The 20,314-nt window shown below is 39.6% G+C and overlaps 1 protein-coding gene across 1 annotated transcript in view; it reads right to left on the minus strand.

Annotated features, from left to right (window-relative positions):
* aldh4a1 (aldehyde dehydrogenase 4 family, member A1) overlaps positions 1–20,314 on the minus strand; it is an 81,003-nt gene that overhangs the window by 53,616 nt on the left and 7,073 nt on the right. The gene's annotated exons all lie outside the window — the stretch shown is intronic.

Below are 20,314 nucleotides of genomic sequence, written 5' to 3' on the forward strand. Positions count from 1 at the left end.
GAATTTTTTAATGTCCAATTTTGGCCTATTTTGGCACATTCACTGTGGTCATGGTTTTTCCCCCTTTGCAAACATTTTTCATCCAATTCACTTCAAACTTGGCATTTATCATCTCAAGACCTGAGAGAACAACTGGGCAAAAAATCTTGCCTTTTCAAAATACTATATGACAGGGGCGGGGCATCAAATATTGCCTTTAAAATTTCATTTGTCCAGAAAGAGCAAATGCTTAATAACTCCCATGTTCAAGCTCCAAAAAATCTCAAACTTCTCAGGCAAAGTAATAGTCACGGCCTGAAAACATCTATATGATAAAATTCAGTTATACATATAGCGCCACCTAGTGGTAACAATAAATGTCATACTTTACGTTTTTAGCTACTGCGCTGAGCTCGTTGAAGGGATCCAGTTGAAAATTGGTCAGAAAAGCCTTAAGATGTTGATCATGCCCCACACCAAATATTGTAACTTTTCGCCAAAGGGCGTGGCCGCTACGGTGCCGCAAAATCTGAAGACTTTTCGTGACAATAAAAGCTGCATTAACTTGACCGAGAGGATCCTATCTTCTCAAAATTTCACACATTTGATGAGAGTCCAGCCCTAAAGACATCTACGAACTTATATTTCATCTAACTGATAGCGCCACCTAGTGGCAATTTTTTTTCTTACGAATTTTCTTCAATGCTTTTCTCCAAACACATTAACTGGACCTACCTCATATTTGCTCAGATGAGGGTTTCGGCCTTCGTCACAACACGAAGTATCTGAGTTTTCGCGAATTGCTGTGGGCGTGGCTAAGCGCTGTTCGCCAAGAAAACAACGTCGGTTTTGAGGGTCTAAACATGCACATAAACTCATGAAACTTGGCACACACATCTGGCCTGGTAAAATGAGCAATATTTTATTGTCGATTGTGCTATTTTTACAAAAATGACTCAATAGCGCCCCCTAGAAAATTTTAACGAAGCAGCCCCGGTTGTACGTTTAAGCAAGAACGACGAATATTTTTAGGTGTATGAGGGAGCCCAAGACCTACAAAAAAAGTCTCTTGGACCCATATGCTAAAATAAACAGGAAGTGAGCTACGAATTTTTGAATGTCCCATTTTTGACGATTTTTGCACATTTTGAGGGGTCATACTTTTGCCCACTTCTCCTACACGTTTCATCCGACTGAGTTAAAACTTGACCTGGACCATGTCAAGACCTGAGCCAACGACAGTGGGAAAAATTTTGACTTTTCGGAATACTATATGATGAGGGCGGAGCATCAAATTTTGTGTTTCACAATGAAAAAGGATATGCTTAATAACTCCCCGGTACATGCTCCAAAAAATCCCAAACTTGACATGTATGTTAATATTTAAGGCCTGAAGCTATCTCTATGACAACATTCAGTTATATATGCAGCGCCACCGAGCCCTTGAGGAATGAAAAAAAAATACCCCACTTACGGTATTTTTAAAAAAAATGTAAACTCATTCTAAGTGTGAAAACTAAGTCATTTATGAATATTCTTTTACTTTCCACCACTAAAAATGTTCACTGGCATCAGACCTAACCAAACATACATATTTTTGTTATTTAGTTTTATTGATTTTTGATAGCCTCTATGGACATTAAAAGCAATGTCGTGAATGAAGGATATGCATAATAATTCCCAGGTACATGCTCCAACAAATCCCATACTTGAAATGTATATTCATAGTCAAGGCCTGAAGGTATCTCTATGACAAAATCAGTTGTAAATACAGCGCCACCTAGTCCTTGAGTCATAAAAAAAATGCCTCACTTACGGTATTTTTACAAAAATTTTAAACTCATTGTAAGTGTGATAATTAAGTCATTTCTGAATATTCTTTTACTTTCCACCACTAAATATGTTCACTGGCATCAGACCGATCCAAACATATGTACTTTTTTATTTAGTTTCTTTTTTTTTTTATCGCCTCTATGGACAACAAAAGCAACATTGTGCAATGAGTATGAGCGATGATGTGTAAATGTACTTTTGCAAAAAATACCAATCAGGGCAACTCATTGCCTAAAAATAAAAAAAGACGCTGATTTTTGCAGATCTTAACAATCACCAAAACCCATTGAGTTTGACACACACATCACACCTGGCAAAAAAAATAAAAATCCACATGTAATGGTTTATCATGCCATTTTCAAAGAAATTCTGCTTCCAATGTGCCAGTACCCCAATGTGCCAGTACCCCAACGTGCCAGTACCCCAACGTGGCCCGGGCTGGGAGGGCCCTTTATAGCTGCTCGCAGCTCTAGTTATTAGGGCCCGAGCAGCGACCGCTGCGAGGTCCCTATTGTTTTTGTAAAAATTATTATTATTATTATTATTATTATTATTATTAGGGCCCGAGCAGCGACCGCTGCGAGGTCCCTATTGTTTTTGTAAAAATTATTATTATTATTATTATTATTATTATTAGGGCCCGAGCAGCGACCGCTGCGAGGTCCCTATTGTTTTTCGTTCGAATTATTATTATTATTATTATTATTATTATTATTATTATTATTATTATTATTATCCGTAAACGATCGCGATTTTGGGTACCTAAACATTTACGAAAACTCACCAAACTTTGCACACTCCTCAGGCCCGGCGAAAAATTTGATATTATGAAGTCGTCATAACAACGTGACTCTATAGCGCCCCCTAGCATAGAAAAATAAAAACCAAGCCCAGCATGTTTGAGCTAGAGCAACGAAAATTGGCAGGCACGTGTAGCACCCCGAGACGCACAAAAAAGTCTATTGGGACCATGTAGCTAAAATGTACAGGAAATGAGCTATGAATTTTTTAATGTCCAATTTTGGCCTATTTTGGCACATTCACTGTGGTCATGCTTTTTCCCCCTTTGCAAACATTTTTCATCCAATTGACTTCAAACTTCACATTTATCATCTCAAGACCTGAGAGAACAGCTGGTCATCTTGCCTTTTCGAAATACTATATGACGGGGGCGGAGCATCAAATATTGCCTTTAAAATTTCATTTGTCCAGAAAGAGCAAATGCTTAATAACTCCCATGTTCAAGCTCCAAAAAATCTCAAACTTCTCAGGCAACGTAATAGTCACGGCCTGAAAACATCTATATGACGAAATTCAGTTATACATATAGCGCCACCTAGTGGTTACAATAAATGTCATACTTTACGTTTTTAGCTACTGTGCTGAGCTCGTTGAAGGGATCCAGTTGAAAATTGGTCAGAAAAGCCTTAAGATATTGATGATGCCCCACACCGAATATTGTAACTTTTCGCCAAAGGGCGTGGCCGCTACGGTGACGCAAAGTCTGAAGATTTTTCGTGACAATAAAAGCTGCATTAACTTGACCGAGATGATCCTATCTTCTCAAAATTTCACACATTTGATGAGAGTCCAGCCCTAAAGACATCTACTAACTTACATTTCATCTAACTGATAGCGCCACCTAGTGGCAATTTTTTTTCTTACGAATTTTCTTGTACATTTTTCTCCAAACACGTAAACTGGACCTACCTCATATTTGCTCAGATGAGGGTTTCGGCCTTCATGATGTCACAACACGAAGTTTGTGAGTTTTCGCGAATTGCTGTGGGCGTGGCTAAGCGCTGTTCGCCAAGAAAACAACACCAGTTTTGATGGTCTAAACATGCACAGAAACTCATGAAACTTGGCACACACATCTGGCCTGGCAAAATGAGCAATATTTTATCATGTATTGTCCTATTTTTACAAAAATGACTCAATAGCGCCCCCTAGAAATTTTTAACGAAGCAGCCCCGATTGTACGTTTAAGCAAGATCTACGAAAATTTTTAGGTGTATGAGGGAGCCAAAGACCTACAAAAAAGTCTCTTGGACCCATATGCTAAAATGAACAGGAAGTGAGCTACGAATTTTTGAATGTCCCATTTTTGACGATTTTTGCACATTTTCAGGGGGCATACTTTTGCCCACTTCTCCTACACGTTTTATCCGACTGACTTATGACTTGACCTGGACCATGCCAAGACCTGAGCCAACAACAGACGGAAAAATCTTGACTTTTGGAAATACTATATGATGAGGGCGGGGCATCAAAATTTGTGTTTCGCACTGAAAAAGGATATGCTTAATAACTCCCCGATACATGCTCCAAAAAATCCCAAACTTGACATGTATGTTTATCGTCAAGGCCTGAAGGTATCTCTATGACAACATTCAGTTATATATGCAGCGCCACCTAGCCCTTGAGGCATGAAAAAAAAATACCCCACTTACGGTATTTTGTACAAAAAATGTAAACTCATTCTATGTGTGATAACTAAGTCATTTAGGAATATTCTTTTACTTTCCACCACTCAAAATATTCACTGGCATCAGACCTAACCAAACACACATATTTTTGTTATTTAGTTTTATGTATTTTTGATAGCCTCTATGGACATTAAAAGCAATATCGTGAATGAAGGCTATGCTGAATAACTCCCAGGTACATGCTCCAAAAAATCCCATACTTGAAATGTATATTTATAGTCAAGGCCTGAAGGTATCTCTATGACAAAATTCAGTTATAAATACAGCGCCACCTAGTCCTTGAGGCCTAAAAAAAAAATGCCTCACTTACGGTATTTTTGCAAAAATTGTAAACTAATTGTAAGTGTGATAACTAAGTCATTTATGAATATTCTTTTACTTTCCACCACTCAATATGTTCACTGGTATCAGACCGATCCAAACATACATATTTTTTATTTAGTTTTTTTTTTTTTTTTTTTGATCGCCTCTATGGACAATAAAAGCAACACTCTGCAATGAGTACGAGCGATGATGTGTGTATATATACTTTTCCGAAAAATACCAATCAGGGCAACTCATTGCCTAAAAATAAAAAAAAAAGACGCTGATTTTTGCAGATCTTAACAATCACCAAAACCCATTGAGCTTGACACACTCATCACACCTGGCAAAAAAAAAAAAAAATCTACATGTTTATCATGCCATTTTCAAAGAAATTCTGCTTCCAATGTGCCAGTACCCCAATGTGCAAGTTCCCCAACGTGCAAGAACCCCAACGTGGCCCGGGCTGCGAGGGCCCTTTATAGCTGCTCGCAGCTCTAGTTATTATTCTTCTTCTTCTTCTTTTTCTTTGTTATTATTCTTTTCCGCAAACAACCACATTTTTGAGGCACTAAACATGAACGAAAACTCACCAAACTTTACACGCAGATCGGGCCTGGCGAAAAATTTGATATTTTAAAGTCGCCATACATGATAACAGAAAAATGGCTCTGTAGCGCCACCTACATAGGTTTAACGGATCCCTGTCCCGCTACGATTGTCCTATGGCTACGAAAATTGTGTGGCACCTGTAGCACATCCAGATGAACAAAAACCTCTTTGATATGTGTACCCTAAAATAGACAGGAAGTGAGGTATGAGTATTTGAATGTCCAATTTTGGCCCATTTTTGCACATTTACAGGGGTCATACTTTTGCCCGCTTCTCCTACACGGTTAACCCGATTGACTTCAAACTGGGCTGTACCATCTCAACACCTGGGACAACATCATGGTAAAAAATCTAAAGTTTTTGACATACTATATGACGGTGGCGGGGCATCAAATTTACAGTTTCAAAATTCTTACTTAACAAAGCATTGCCGGTGGTACGTTTAATTGAGAGCCACGAAAATTGGTACACATATGTAACAGACTATGATCTACAAAAAAGCCTGTTGGTGCCATATGCTAAACCTAACAGGAAGTCCGCCAGAGGCGAGGCATCAAATTTTGTGTTTCAAAATTATTATTTAATGAAGCATTCCCGGCTGTACATTTCACCTAGAGTTACCAACATTTGAAGACATATGTAACAGCCCTCAAGGTACAAAAAACTCTTTTTGAACCATATGCTAAACCGAACAGGAAGTCCGCCATTTTGATTTACTTTGGAACGTGTTGCCATTTTTTGGGCCATTTCATAGGGGTCTTATTTTAACGAACTCTTCCTACAGAGTTTATCCGATCATCTTCAAACTTGGTGTGATTCATCTTAAAATGTTGAAGATGAAAAGTTATTGAAAGCTTTTTATTTCGTCGCACGCTGTTGCCGTGGCATGCACAGTTTGCAAAGGGAACAATTCCCTCTTAATGAAGCATTCCCAGTTGTACGAAGCAGCTAGAGCTACGAAAATTTGGAGACAAATTTAACAGCCCACAATGTACAAAAAAGTCTCTTGGTGCCATGTGCTAAACCCAACAGGAAGTCCCGTAGGGGCCGGTCATCACATTTTGAGGTAAAAAACTCCTCTTTAACGAAGCATTCCCGGTTGTACGTTTCACCTAGCGCTATGATAATTTAGAGGCATACATAAGAGCCCACGATGTACAAAAAAAGTCTCTTGGAACCATCTGCTAAACCAAATAGGAAGTCCGCCATTTTGATTTACGTTGGGATTTGTAGCCATTTTTTGTGGCCTTTTTTAGGGGTCATATTTTAACGAACTCCTCCTACAAAATTTATCCGACTGTCTTCAAACTTGGTGTGCTTCATCTTAAGATGTTTAAGATACAAAGTTATCGAAAGTTATTTATTTTGTCGCACGCCGTTTCATGGCGATGCATTGTTTGCCAAGTAAAATGCTGCTTTTTTTGGGGGGTCTAAACATGTGCAAAAACTCATGAAACTTTACACACACATCAGGCTTGTCATAAGCATGAATATTTTAGAGATTTCTTATTAAATTTGCAATAAATGCTTCAATAGCGCCCTCTAGACATTTTTATGAAGTCTTTCCGATTATATGATTCAGCTAGATGTGTGAATATTGGCAGGCATGCCTAATATATTCAAAAAGTATTCTATATAGCCATGTGCCAATCCATTTTGATTTTATTTTGTTAATTGTGCATCATTTTTGGCCTTTCCATGAAACTTTACAAACACAAAGCATGGCAAAAACGTTTAAAATTTAGATGGTTTCCTATTTGACATTACCCCAACATGCCAGTACCCCGACGTGCAAATACCCCAACGTGGCCCGGGTTGCGAGGGCCCTTTCTAGCTGCTCGCAGCTCTAGTTATTCTTTATTCTCCGCAAACGATCGCGATTTTGGGTACCTAAACATTCACGAAAACTCACCGAACTTTGCACACTCCTCAGGCCCGGCGAAAAATTTGATATTATTAAGTCGTCATAACAATGCGACTCGATAGCGCCCCCTAGCGTAGAAAAATAAAAACCAAGCCCGGCACGTTTGAGCTAGAGCAACAAAAATTGGCAGGCACGTGTAGCACCCCGAGACGCACAAAAAAGTCTATTGGGACCATGTAGCTAAAATGTACAGGAAGTGAGCTATGAATTTTTTTATGTCCAATTTTGGCCTATTTTGGCACATTCACTGTGGTCATGCTTTTTCCCACTTTGCAAACATTTTTCATCCAATTGACTTCAAACTTGGCATTTATCATCTCAAGACCTGAGAGAAAAACTGGGCAAAACATCTTGCCTTTTTGAAATACTATATGACGGGGGCGGGGCATCAAATATTGCCTTTAAAATTTCATTTGTCCAGAAAGAGCAAATGCTTAATAACTCCCATGTTCAAGCTCCAAAAAATCTCAAACTTCTCAGGCAACGTAATAGTCACGGCCTGAAAACATCTATATGATAAAATTCAGTGATACATATAGCGCCACCTAGTGGTTACAATAAATGTCATACTTTACGTTTTTAGCTACTGTGCTGAGCTTGTTGAAGGGATCCATTTGAAAATTGGTCAGAAAAGGCTTAAGATGTTGATCATGCCCCACACCGAATATTGTAACTTTTCGCCAAAGGGCGTGGCCGCTACGGTGACGCAAATTCTAAAGATTTTTCGTGACAATAAAAGCTGCATTAACTTGACCGAGATGATCCTATCTTCTCAAAATTTCACACATTTGATGAGAGTCCAGCTCTAAAGACATCTACTAACTTAAATTTCATCTAACTGATAGCGCCACCTAGTGGCAATTTTTTTTCTTACGAATTTTCTTCTACGTTTTTCTCCAAACACGTTAACTGGACCTACCTCATATTTGCTCAGATGAGGGTTTCGGCCTTCATGATGTCACAACACGAAGTTTGTGAGTTTTCGCGAATTGCTGTGGGTGTGGCTAAGCGCTGTTCGCCAAGAAAACAACGCCAGTTTTGAGGGTCTAAACATGCACAGAAACTCATGAAACTTGGCACACACATCTGGCCTGGTAAAATGAGCAATATTTTATTGTTGATTGTGCTATTTTTACAAAAATGACTCAATAGCGCCCCCTAGAAGTTTTTAACGAAGCAGCCCCGGTTGTACGTTTAAGCAAGAACGACGAATATTTTTAGGTGTATGAGGGAGCCCAAGACCTACAAAAAAGTCTCTTGGACCCATATGCTAAAATGAACAGGAAGTGAGCTACGAATTTTTGAATGTCCCATTTTTGACAATTTTTGCACATTCACAGGGCGCAGACTTTTGCCCACTTCTCCTACACGTTTCATCTGACTGAGTTAAGACTTGACCTGGACCATGTCAAGACCTGAGCCAACGACAGGGGGAAAAATCTTGACCTTTCGAAATACTATATGATGAAGGCGGGGCATCAAAATTTGTGTTTCGCACTGAAAAAGGATATGCTTAATAACTCCCCGGTACATGCTCCAAAAAATCCCAAACTTGACATGTATGTTTATCGTCAAGGCCTGAAGCTCTCTCTATGACAACATTCAGTTATATATGCAGCGCCACCTAGCCCTTGAGGCATAAAAAAAAAATACCTCACATACGGTATTTTGTACAAAAAATGTAAACTCATTCTAAGTGTGATAACTAAGTCATTTATGAATATTCTTTTAGTTTCCACCACTCAAAATGTTCACTGGCATCAGACCTAACCAAACATACATATTTTTGTTATTTAGTTTTATTTATTTTTGATAGCCTCTGTGGACATTAAAAGCAATATCGTGAATGAAGGATATGCTTAATAACTCCACGGTACATGCTCCAAAAAAAATCCCACACTTGACATGTATGCTTATAATCAAGGCCTGAAGGTATCTCGATGACAACATTCAGTTATAAATACAGCGCCACCTAGCCCTTGAGGCTTATATAAAAAAAAAAAACCCACATACGGTATTTTGTACAAAAAAATGTAAACTCATTCTAAGTGTGATGACTAAGTCATTTCTGAATATTCTTTTAGTTTCCACCACTCAAATTGTTCACTGGCTTCACACCGATCCAAACGTATGTACGTTTCCATTTTGTTTTATTCATTTTTGATTGCCCCTTTGGACAATAAAAGTAACATTGTGCAATGAGTACAACGAGCGATGATGTATATATACACTTTTACAAAAAATACCAATCAGGGCAACTCATTGCCTAAAAATAAAAAAGGACGCTGATTTTTGCAGGTCTTAACAATCACCAAAACCCGTTGAGCTTGACACACACTGGCAAAAAAAATATTCTACATGTAAACGTTTATTATGCCATTTTCAAAGAAATTTTGCTTCCAATATGCCAGTACCCCAATGTGCCAGTACCCTAACGTGCAAGTACCCCAACGTGCAAGGACTCCAACGTGGCCCGGGCTGCGAGGGCCCTTTATAGCTGCTCGCAGCTCTAGTTATTCTTCTTCTTCTTCTTCTCCGTAAACGATCGCATTTTTGAGGACCTAAACATTCACGAAAACTCACCAAACTTTGCACACTCCTCAGGCCCGGCGAAAAATTTTATATTATGAAGTCGTCATAACAACGCGACTCTATAGCGCCCCCTAGCGTAGAAAAATAAAAACCAAGCCTGGCACGTTTGAGCTAGAGCAACGAAAATTGGCAGGCACGTGTAGCACCCCGAGACGCACAAAAAAAGTCTATTGGGACCATGTAGCTAAAATGTACAGGAAATGAGCTATGAATTTTTTTATGTCCAATTTTGGCCTATTTTGGCACATTCACTGTGGTCATGCTTTTTCCCCCTCTGCAAACATTTTTCATCCAATTGACATCAAACTTGGCATTTAACATCTCAAGACCTGAGAGAACAAATGGGCAAAAAGTCTTGCCTTTTCGAAATACTATATGAGGGGGTCGGGGCATCAAATATTGTCTTTAAAATTTCATTTGTCCAGAAAGAGCAAATGCTTAATAACCCCCATGTTCAAACTCCAAAAAATCTCAAACTTCTCAGGCAACGTAATAGTCACGGCCTGAAAACATCTATATGATAAAATTCAGTTATACATATTGTTGAGTTGAGTAGATTGAGTAGGGTCAGATGGAACGCCATATCATGTAAAATGAGATAACAAATTAATGGGCTAGACTCAATTCTTAGTTAGAGACCAATAGGTGTCTATAAGGATTGATAAATATTCTTTGGCCTCTGGGTGTAGTTCCTCAAGGTAACCACTAGATGCCGCCAAACCTGTACAACTAAGCCGCCCACTCAGCATTGCCCGGACACACATTCCTTATAAGGCCAGATATAAATTAGTGTAAATAAATGATATCCTGAATTAAGTAATAAAATACACAACACAATCTATATTCGACAATTGTTAACCTGATTTTTGGATCAATGTTTGTAGCACATTGAAAGCCAACTATGAAGTTTTGCTGTCTTTTCTTTTCTTTTATTTATAATCGATACTGTCTTTTATCGCTGATAATATTGCTGTAACTGCATTGAAAAGATCACCTGTATGTACTGTTCTCTCAACATGACATACAAGATGTGTAACAGAATTTAGAATCAACCTGTTAGGGCCCTGAGAGAATTTGGGATTTAACATGTCATGTATATATATGTTATTCATGCTTGCTTAATTAATATATATATGATTTTATCGATTCTAACGTTTATTATTGTCGAATAGAGCTGAAGACCTTTGACATATGATTATGACTCAGCTGTAAAGAATCTATGACTCATCTTCATGGCTCGTCTGTGGAAAATTACTGAGAATGAGTCCCAACAAGTGCGCTTTGATATTTTTGGAGGCGGAAGGACATTCACCGGAAGAAGTCAGTGACGAGACCCAAGGTGATAAAAAGTCGTCACCAGCTGGGATCGACGCCCTTTTTACCCTGCGATCTGGTCTGGATGGAGAGTATTGCTGAAGATGGATTTATGCCTGTTTGAGGACTTACGATTTTTTTCCGAAGGACTTGGACTAGCCGTGAATGGAATTATCTTCAATGATTGGTAATGTACAAATCTTTTAGCAATAATGATGTATAATAGGAAGATATGAATGACTAATCGCGTGTTAGGGTAGGGGCCATTTAATACACTCTCATATCTTTAAAATTATTTTTGCCAAAAACATCTTATTGTCAATCCGGTCTTAAGCTTTTCCGAGAAATGATCAATCTTAGAAAGCTCATTGTAAAAGGTTATATTATTCTTAATCTCCTGTTTTTATTTTATTTTATTTTTATTGATTTAAGGTTTTATCATTAAAGGTGATTGTTATGATTAATATTGGTTGTCTTATTATTGTCAATAAAATTGTTTAAAAGACAATGTTGTGATTTTTTTGACTCATATCGGTTGTCTTATTATTGTCAATAAAATTGTTTAAAAGACAATGTTCGTATTAATCATTTTATTGTCTGGTCTCTATTTTATTTGACTTTATTTTTATTTTTATTTTGGACGTTTTATAAGTCCTTATTATTTGTTTTTGATTTTATTTTTATTTTGGACGTTTTATAAGTCCTTATTATTTGTTTTTGATTTTATTTTTATATTTGGACGTTTTATAAGTCCTTATTATTTGTTTTGATTTTATTTTTATTTTGGACGTTTTATAAGTCATTATTTGTTTTTGATTTTATTTTTATTTTGGACGTTTTATAAGTCCTTATTTGTTTTTGATTTTATTTTTATATTTGGACGTTTTATAAGTCCTTATTATTTGTTTTGATTTTATTTTTATATTTGGACGTTTTATAAGTCCTTATTATTTGTTTTGATTTAATTTTTATTTTGGACGTTTTATAAGTCCTTATTATTTGTTTTTGATTTTATTTTTATATTTGGACGTTTTATAAGTCCTTATTATTTGTCTTTGATTTTATTGTATTTTTTTTGGACATTTTATAAGTCCGCATTAATATTATTTTTTCCCTCTTTGAGAAGGACAACAGCATCGGACTTTTGGAAGAAGGTAAATGTATTTGAATAACCTCTAACCAATGCTTCCATCTGTATTAATAAGTCAAATACTCCTGCTTGATAAGTAACAAATCCGTATGATCCTAACAAGGATTATTAAATTACTAGGTCAATAACAAATGCAAACAACTTAGAAAAGTGGAGCTGCCAATTTAAGTGAGGTGTTCAGATTATCCTTCCTGGGCTCTGTGTGTGTGGTTACTCACTCAGGATTGATAGGTGGATGGAAACGGATTGGCCTCATGATAAGAAGACAGTGAACAAACCTAGGTGAATCCACTTTGATGTATCGGCTTATCTAATTCCCGTCTCCTCACGCTGACGCCTTAGAGCGGGTGAGGAAAAAGGGGAATTTCTAACCCTTTAATTGGAGAGTCGATCAGGACATATTTCCCGATTTAAGTCCTGCGGGTAAGCGGAAGTTGACAATATAGCGCCACCTAGTGGTAAGTTGAGTTGAGTAAAGCAGTCCTAAATCCAGAAGAAAAGAAAAAAAATAATGGAGTTGCAAAATAAATTGGATGATCTATATATTGATAGATCTCATGGTGCATTTATTAGGTCTCGGGCAAAATGAATCGAGGCAGGGGAAAAGAATTCTTCCTATTTTAGTAATTTGGAAAAATGTAGACAAAGAAGGAATTCTGTTTCGATTCTGATTATTGATGGACTTGAACACAAAGATTGTAATCTTTTTATATTCCTCACACTATTCCTTAACGGACGCTGATATATTTTTTTGATTAGATAAAAGATTCTATCCCCCATGTTGAAAAATCCTTCAAAGATATATGTGAGTCCGACTTCAAAATGGACGAATTAGATTCTGCTGTTCTCAAGATGGCTATAAACAAATCTCCGGGGCCAGATTGGCATACAACAAATTTTTATCGACATTTTTGGGAGGATGTTAAAATCTTATTGTTTGAAGTCATTCAGGAATGTGATGAAAAAAAATGAATGGATGTCTACTATGAAACAAGATTTGATTAACCTGATTCCCAAGCCTAATAAACATAAAAGATTATAAAAAAAATTGCAGCTCGACTTAAAATGGGTTTGTCAGAAATAATCAGTGAAAAACAATCAGGTTTTTTTTAAAGGTACAGGTCAATTCACAATAACAGACTTGAATGGGATTTGCTTGATTATAGTCAAATAGTTCATAAAAGAGGATTTATTTTGTTTTTAGATGTTTATAAAGCTTTTGAGATAGGCGCCAGCACCCCCCGTGACCCTTGTGAGGAATAAGCGGTCAAGAAAATGGATGGATGGATGGATAAAGCTTTTGACTCAGTAGAACATCCTTTTATTAGAAAAACTTTAGGTTATTTTGGTTTTGGGAAGAAATTTATACACATTATTTGAATGCTTTAAAAAGGGATCACTAGTTCTGTAGCATTAGGTCATGGCACTTCCCCCAGGTTTGACATTAAGAGAGGAATCCGACAGCGTTGTGGGAGCTCACCATTACTGTTTATAATGGTTACTGAAATGTTGTCCATTTTAATAAAAACCAGTAAGATTGAAGGGCTGAAGGTAATGGAGCAGAAAATTGTGATTAATCAATTAGCAGATGATGCAACTTTATTTTTGGAGAATGAAGAGCAAGTTCCACTGGCTCTACAAAGGACTGATGTTTTCTCAAAGGATTCCAGTTTACTAAACTTGTAAAAATGTGAGATTTTGCCATTACATGATTGCCAGTTATAATATATGTGTGATAAGAGATAAAAAAAAAAAAAAAAGCAAATAGTTGGGGATTGTTATCTCTAAGGACAAAATAACGACAGAAGAAATGAATATATGTGAAAATGTGGACAAACGTTAAGTCTTCTTTAAATAGATGGCTACAAAGAGATGTTTCCATTTTTGGAAGGGTTTTATTAAAGATGGAGAGCCTGTCAAGAGTCATCTACCCTGCATATTCTTTACCAGTTTCGGCTAAAATGATTAATATGATAAATAGTAGGGGTGTGCTCAAAAAATCGATACGGCAATATATCGTTGCGGGCCTCATTACAATACACGTATCGATACGCAGGCGGCAGAATCGATATTGCTTGCTAACTTTAAATAGGCAGTTAACGTTTGCCTTTGCAGCTTGCATTGTACCTAAAAATAAAAACCAGCAGCGTCTTTGAAGTTAACTGCCTTCAATTAATGCAAAAATAGCTCACCCGTGATTGGACACTAAGAAAAATGAAAGCAAGGAAGACTATCCACATGTATTTATTTATAAACTTAACATGGCACGTGTCTCAGTGTACCAATTTTCCTATATTTTGTTTAAAAAAAACAAAATAAAATGTGTCTTATGTGGGATACATATGTATCGCAATAAATATCGTATCGTGGCCCCTGTATCATGATGCGTATCGTATCGTGAGGTTGGCGGCAATACCCAGTCCTAATAAACACTATCAATTTTAGATTCATATGGAGAAACAGATGTCAATACATAAGAAAAAAATGAAATGGTTAAAGGGTATGAAGAAGGCGGTATAAACGCCATTGATTTTGATGTTATGAATGGAGTCTTGAAGTTAAAATGGCTTCAATCTTTTGGTATGAATCGGGATTAATTTTGGTTTATTGTTTGATATTATTATATTGTTTATTGTAATTTAATTTTCAAAAAAAGTGGGGGATATAGAAATTCTGTTGCGATGTGACTGAGTGTAGATCACTGCCAGTTAAGTTGTCAAGGCGGAGAAGTTCTGACTAGATATAGTTGGACTCTCCTCTACACACGGCTTGGGCTCTGGTACCAGTCCTCTCGAGAGGGGTTGGACTCTCTTCCACTCTGGAGTTGCCCACGGTGAGAGGCGCAGAGCAGGTGTGGGCATACTTATTGCCTCCCGGCTCGGCGCCTGTACGTTGGGGTTTACCCCGATGGACGAGAGGGGAGTTTCCCTCCGCCTTTGGTGGGGGGACGGGTCCTCACTGTTGTTTGTGCATATGCACCAAACAGCAGTTCAGAGTACCCACCCTTTTTCGAGTCCTTGGAGGGTGTGCTGGAGAGCGCTCCCCCTGGGGACTCCCTCGTCTTGCTGGGGGACTTCAACGCTCACGTGGGCAATGACAGTGAGACCTGGAGGGGCGTGATTGGGAGAAATGGCCCCCCCGATCGGAACCCGAGCGGTGTTCTGTTATTGGACTTCTGTGCTCGTCACGGATTGTCTATAACGAACACCATGTTCAAGCATAAGGGTGTCCATATGTGCACTTGGCACCAGGACACCCTAGGCCGCAGTTCGATGATCGACTTTGCCGTCGTGTCATCGGATTTGCGGCCGCATGTTTTGGACACTCGGGTGAAGAGAGGGGCGGAGCTGTCAACTGATCACCACCTGGTGGTGTGTTGGCTCCATTGGTGGGGGAAGATGCCGGTCCGACCTGGCAGACCCAAACGTATTGTGAGGGTCTGCTGGGAACGTCTAGCGGAATCTCCTGTCAGAAAGAGTTTCAACACCCACCTCCGGCAGAGCTTCTCCCTTGTCTCGGGGGAGGCGGGGGACATTGAGTCTGAATGGGCTATGTTCCGCGCCTTCATTGTTAAGGTGGTCGGTGCCTGTTGCGGCGGCAATCCACGAACCCGCTGGGATGCCGTCAAGCTGAGGAAGGAGTCCTATCGGGCCTTTTTGGCCTGTGGGACTCCGGAGGCAGCTGACAGGTACCGGCTGGCCAAGCGGAACGCGGCTTCGACGGTTGCTGAGGCAAAAACTCGGACATGGGAGGAGTTCGGTGAGGCCATGGAGAACGACTTCCGGACGGCTTCGAGGAAATTCTGGTCCACCATCCGGCGTCTCAGGAGAGGAAAGCAGTGCGCCATTAACACGGTGTACAGTGGGGATGGGGTGCTGCTGACCTCGACTCGGGACGTCGTGAATCGGTGGGGGGAATACTTCGAAGACCTCCTCAAATCTACCGACACGTCTTCCTTTGAGGAAGCAGAGTCTGGGGACTCTGAGGTGGGCTCTCCTATTTCTGGGGTCGAAGTCACTGAGGTGGTTGGAAAGCTTCTCGGTGGCAGGGCCCCGGGGATAGATGAGATCCGCCCGGAGTTCCTAAAGACTCTGGATGTTGTGGGGCTGTCGTGGTTGACACGCCTCTACAACATCGCATGGACATCGGGGACAGTGCCTCTAGATGGGCAGACCGGGGTGGTGGTCCCCCTTTTTAACTCATTCACTCCCAGCCATTTTCATCTTCTATTGCTATCAAAACATGGAACCTACCAAAAGAAAAATGTCTCTTCTTTCATTAGGGGAAAAAAAAAAAGTACAGTGAATATATATATATATATATATTTTAGCTGTTTTTATGTTTTGTAGCAATTAGCATTAGAATTAGCTAAGTTTCATCATTATTCACAAACCTGTTGAAAACACTAGGAAAAAGAGCTTGTTGCAACATGGACCTGGTTGATCTCATATACTTTGCTGCCACCTGCTGGCCGTTTTTTTTTTTATTGTAATAAGAACCATCGCTTTAAGCGACCGCTTCAGGTCAGAAACTGCATTAAAACCTTCATACAAAAACTCTAGCATACAAAAACCTAAAAAACGTATAAATACATTTTTGGGAGTGAATGAGTTAAGAAGGGGGACCAGAGGGTGTGTTCCAACTACAGAAGGATCACACTCCTCAGCCTCCGTGGTAAGGTCTATTCAGGGGTGCTGGAGAGGAGGGTCCGTCGGGAAGTCGAATCTCGGATTCAGGAGGAGCAGTGTGGTTTTCATCCTGGCCGTGGAACAGTGGACCAGCTCTACACCCTCAGCAGGATCCTCGAGGGTGCGTGGGAGTTCGCTCAACCAGTCAACATGTGTTTTGTGGATTTGGAGAAGGCTTTTGACCGTTTCCCTCGGGGAGTCCTGTGGGGGGTGCTTCGGGAGTACGGGGTACCGGGCCCCCTGGTACGGGCTGTTCGGTCCCTGTACCTCCGTTGCCAGAGTCTGGTCCGCATTGCCGGCAGTAAGTCGGATTCGTTTCCAGTGAGGGTTGGACTCCGCCAAGGTTGCCCTTTGTCACCGATTCTGTTCATAATTTTTATGGACAGAATTTCTAGGCGCAGCCGAGTCGTTGAGGGGTTCCGGTTTGGTGGCCTCAGCATTGCATCTCTGCTCTTTGCAGATGATGTGGTGCTGTTGGCTTCATCAAGCCGTGATCTCCAACTCTCACTGGAGCGGTTCGCAGCCGAGTGTGAAGCGGTTGGGATGAAGATCAACACCTCCAAATCTTAGTCGGAAAAGGGTGGCGTGTCCTCTCCGGGTCGGGGATGAGATCCTGCCCCAAGTGAAGGAGTTTAAGTATCTTGGTGTCTTGTTCACGAGTGAGGGTAGGATGGAGCGGGAGATCGACAGGCAGATCGGTGCAGCGTCTGCAGTGATGCGGACTCTGTATCGGTCCGTCGTGGTGAAGAAAGAGCTGAGCCAAAAGGCAAAGCTCTCGATGTACCGGTCGATCTACGTTCCAACCCTCACCTATGGTCACGAGCTGTGGGTCGTGACCGAAAGAACAAGATCCCGGATACAAGCGGCTGAAATGAGTTTCCTCCGCAGGGTGTCCGGGCTCTCCCTTAGAGATAGGGTGAGAAGCTCGGTCATCCGGGAGGGACTCAGAGTCGAGCCACTGCTCCTCCGCGTTGAGAGGAGCCAGCTGAGGTGGCTCGGGCATCTGGTTTGGATGCCTCCTGGACGCCTCCCTGGGGAGGTGTTCCGGGCATGTCCTACCGGTGGGAGGCCCCGGGGACGACCCAGGACACGCTTGGAGAGACTATGTCTCTCGGCTGGCCTGGCGTTCGCCTTGGGTTCCCGCCGGTGGAGCTGGTTGAAGTGGCTGAGGAGAGGGAGGTCTGGGTTTCCCTCCTAAAGCTGCTGCCCCCGCGACCCGACCTCGGATAAGCGGTAGTTAATGGATGGATAGATGGACAACACCCCCATCTGGAACAATCGATACATATTGCTTAACAGGAAATCAATTTTTAGGTCTGAGTGGAATTCAAAAGGAATATGGACTGTGGCGCATCTTTTAGACAAAAATGGGAATCTGCTATTACATTAAGTTTTTTGTCAAAAATACCCGATCCAATGTAATTTAAGGGAATACACGAAGATAACAAATGCAATTCCGATCTCTTTAAGAATGATGGTGAAAGAAGATGTTCGAAATTCGGGAGTTTCCCAAAGTTTGAGGCAATTGTGCATTGGGGGAGTGGAGTTTTGTGGTCATAAATGGAATAACAAGGTTATCAGGAAAGCGCTGTTAGATGAATATTATCCTAATCCAGTTAAGAGGTCATTTTGAAATCATTTGAGAGTGACAAGATTAACAACATAAGAAAAAAAATGTATATCATTTCCGGTTCCTCCCAAAGCAAAAGAGGTCCAATTCAAAATTTTGAACGAAATTTACCCCACAAAGGAGTTTCTAAGACAGAAGTTTGATTTTGATGTCAATAATTGTGTGTTCTGTGATGTGGATGTAGAAAGTTTGAACCATGTTTTCTTTCATTGCAATGTCGTTCATTCCTTCTGGACTCATTTAAGGAGTTGGTTACAATAAAAAAAAAATATTGATTTCTCCCTGACAGAAGAGTCTACAGTCTTCCCTCGCTATAACGCGGTTCACTTTTCGCGGTCTCGCTGTATCACTGATTTTTTTTCTTTTAAGTGCAATTTGGCATATTTTTTTCCAGTTATATACCCATTTTATAAAAATGATGAAGGTTTGAACATTGTCAATGTTTGAAAAAGAGAGAAATGTGAGAACATGTAAATGCCTCAATGAGAAAAGTGTATAAATTGTAAGGTCGGGGATTTTAGAGCCTTAAAACATTTATAAGAGTTGTAAAACATCAAGCTAACTACTTCGCGGATTTCATTTATTGCAGGTATTTTTTGGAACCTAACCCCAGCGGAAAACGAGGGAACACTGTATTTTGTTTGGTGTAGTTCAGGAAGACAAGAATTTGGAATTTGTTTTAAATGTTTTGTTGCTTTTAGAGAAGTTCTTTATTCACAAATGCAGATATTTTAAAACAAAACGATGTCTTCTCCACTGTAAAATAAATTACTTTTTACTATTTTGTAAATATTTGAAATTGGTTATGGTTAGTAAAGCCCCTCAGTTTCTTTATTGGAAACATTTGATTTATAGTCCTCTTACAAGTGCAATTTCTGTTGAATGTTATTTTATTATTTTTTTCCTTTATTTTCAATGTTCAAACATGCTTATGCTCAGTCTGTGTCAAGTAACTTGTCACTTGATGATACAAATGTGCCTTGTTTGTTTGTGTATAATTGCTTAAAAAACAAAACAAAAAAAACACCTCAGATTCCACTAACGCAATATTAACCAGAATATCATATTTAGACAAGTGGGGCTGCGTACATATTGTCCAGATTTGTTTTTTCTTTTGTGGTGGCTTCTCCTTTAAAGCCATAAAAAGCTCACAATGGCTGTCAAACCTAAACCAAACGTTGTGGACTCAAAATTCTTGCCGTATTTAGTTTATTTTAGCATCCGGATTAGGATTCTAGCATTAATTTGATGGTGCACATCATCATTTTTACACATTCACCTCAAATGTACAATCAGGTGCTGAAAACGCATTTAAAAAACTAAAACTAATTTTAAAAAAAACTCAAAAAAAAACTCAAATCTAATGAAAACTAACAAATGCAAACTAAGTCAATTGAAAACCCAAAAGTCAAAACCAAATAAAAAGTGTCATGAAAATTTCCCACGCGAATGTTTGTGTTGAATGTGGAGATAATCGAGTTCATCTTGTTGATTCCTGATTGACATTCAGCATTTCTGTTTCACTTGTGACTCAATGTTTGCAAAGCGCTTGTCGTCTCATTTGGGTTTCCAGACGGAGCCCTGAAAAGGTGACCAACAAAAAATTTGCGTGCCGGCGAGATCCCCATCTCGTCACGTGCCAAACGTTGCCTCCATCCTCCCCCAACGTACTTCTTCTCACGTACACGTGTCCATTTGCACCACATGAACGCAAGCTCGGCTTCGTGACAGGATTGTCAATGCAACTTTTGTCAATACTAGTCAACAATATTTGGGCATTTTTTCCTTGATGTATTTTTA

The sequence above is a fragment of the Festucalex cinctus genome, chromosome 17, assembly GCF_051991245.1.
Source record: "Festucalex cinctus isolate MCC-2025b chromosome 17, RoL_Fcin_1.0, whole genome shotgun sequence".
Classification (NCBI taxonomy): Eukaryota; Metazoa; Chordata; class Actinopteri; order Syngnathiformes; family Syngnathidae; genus Festucalex; species Festucalex cinctus.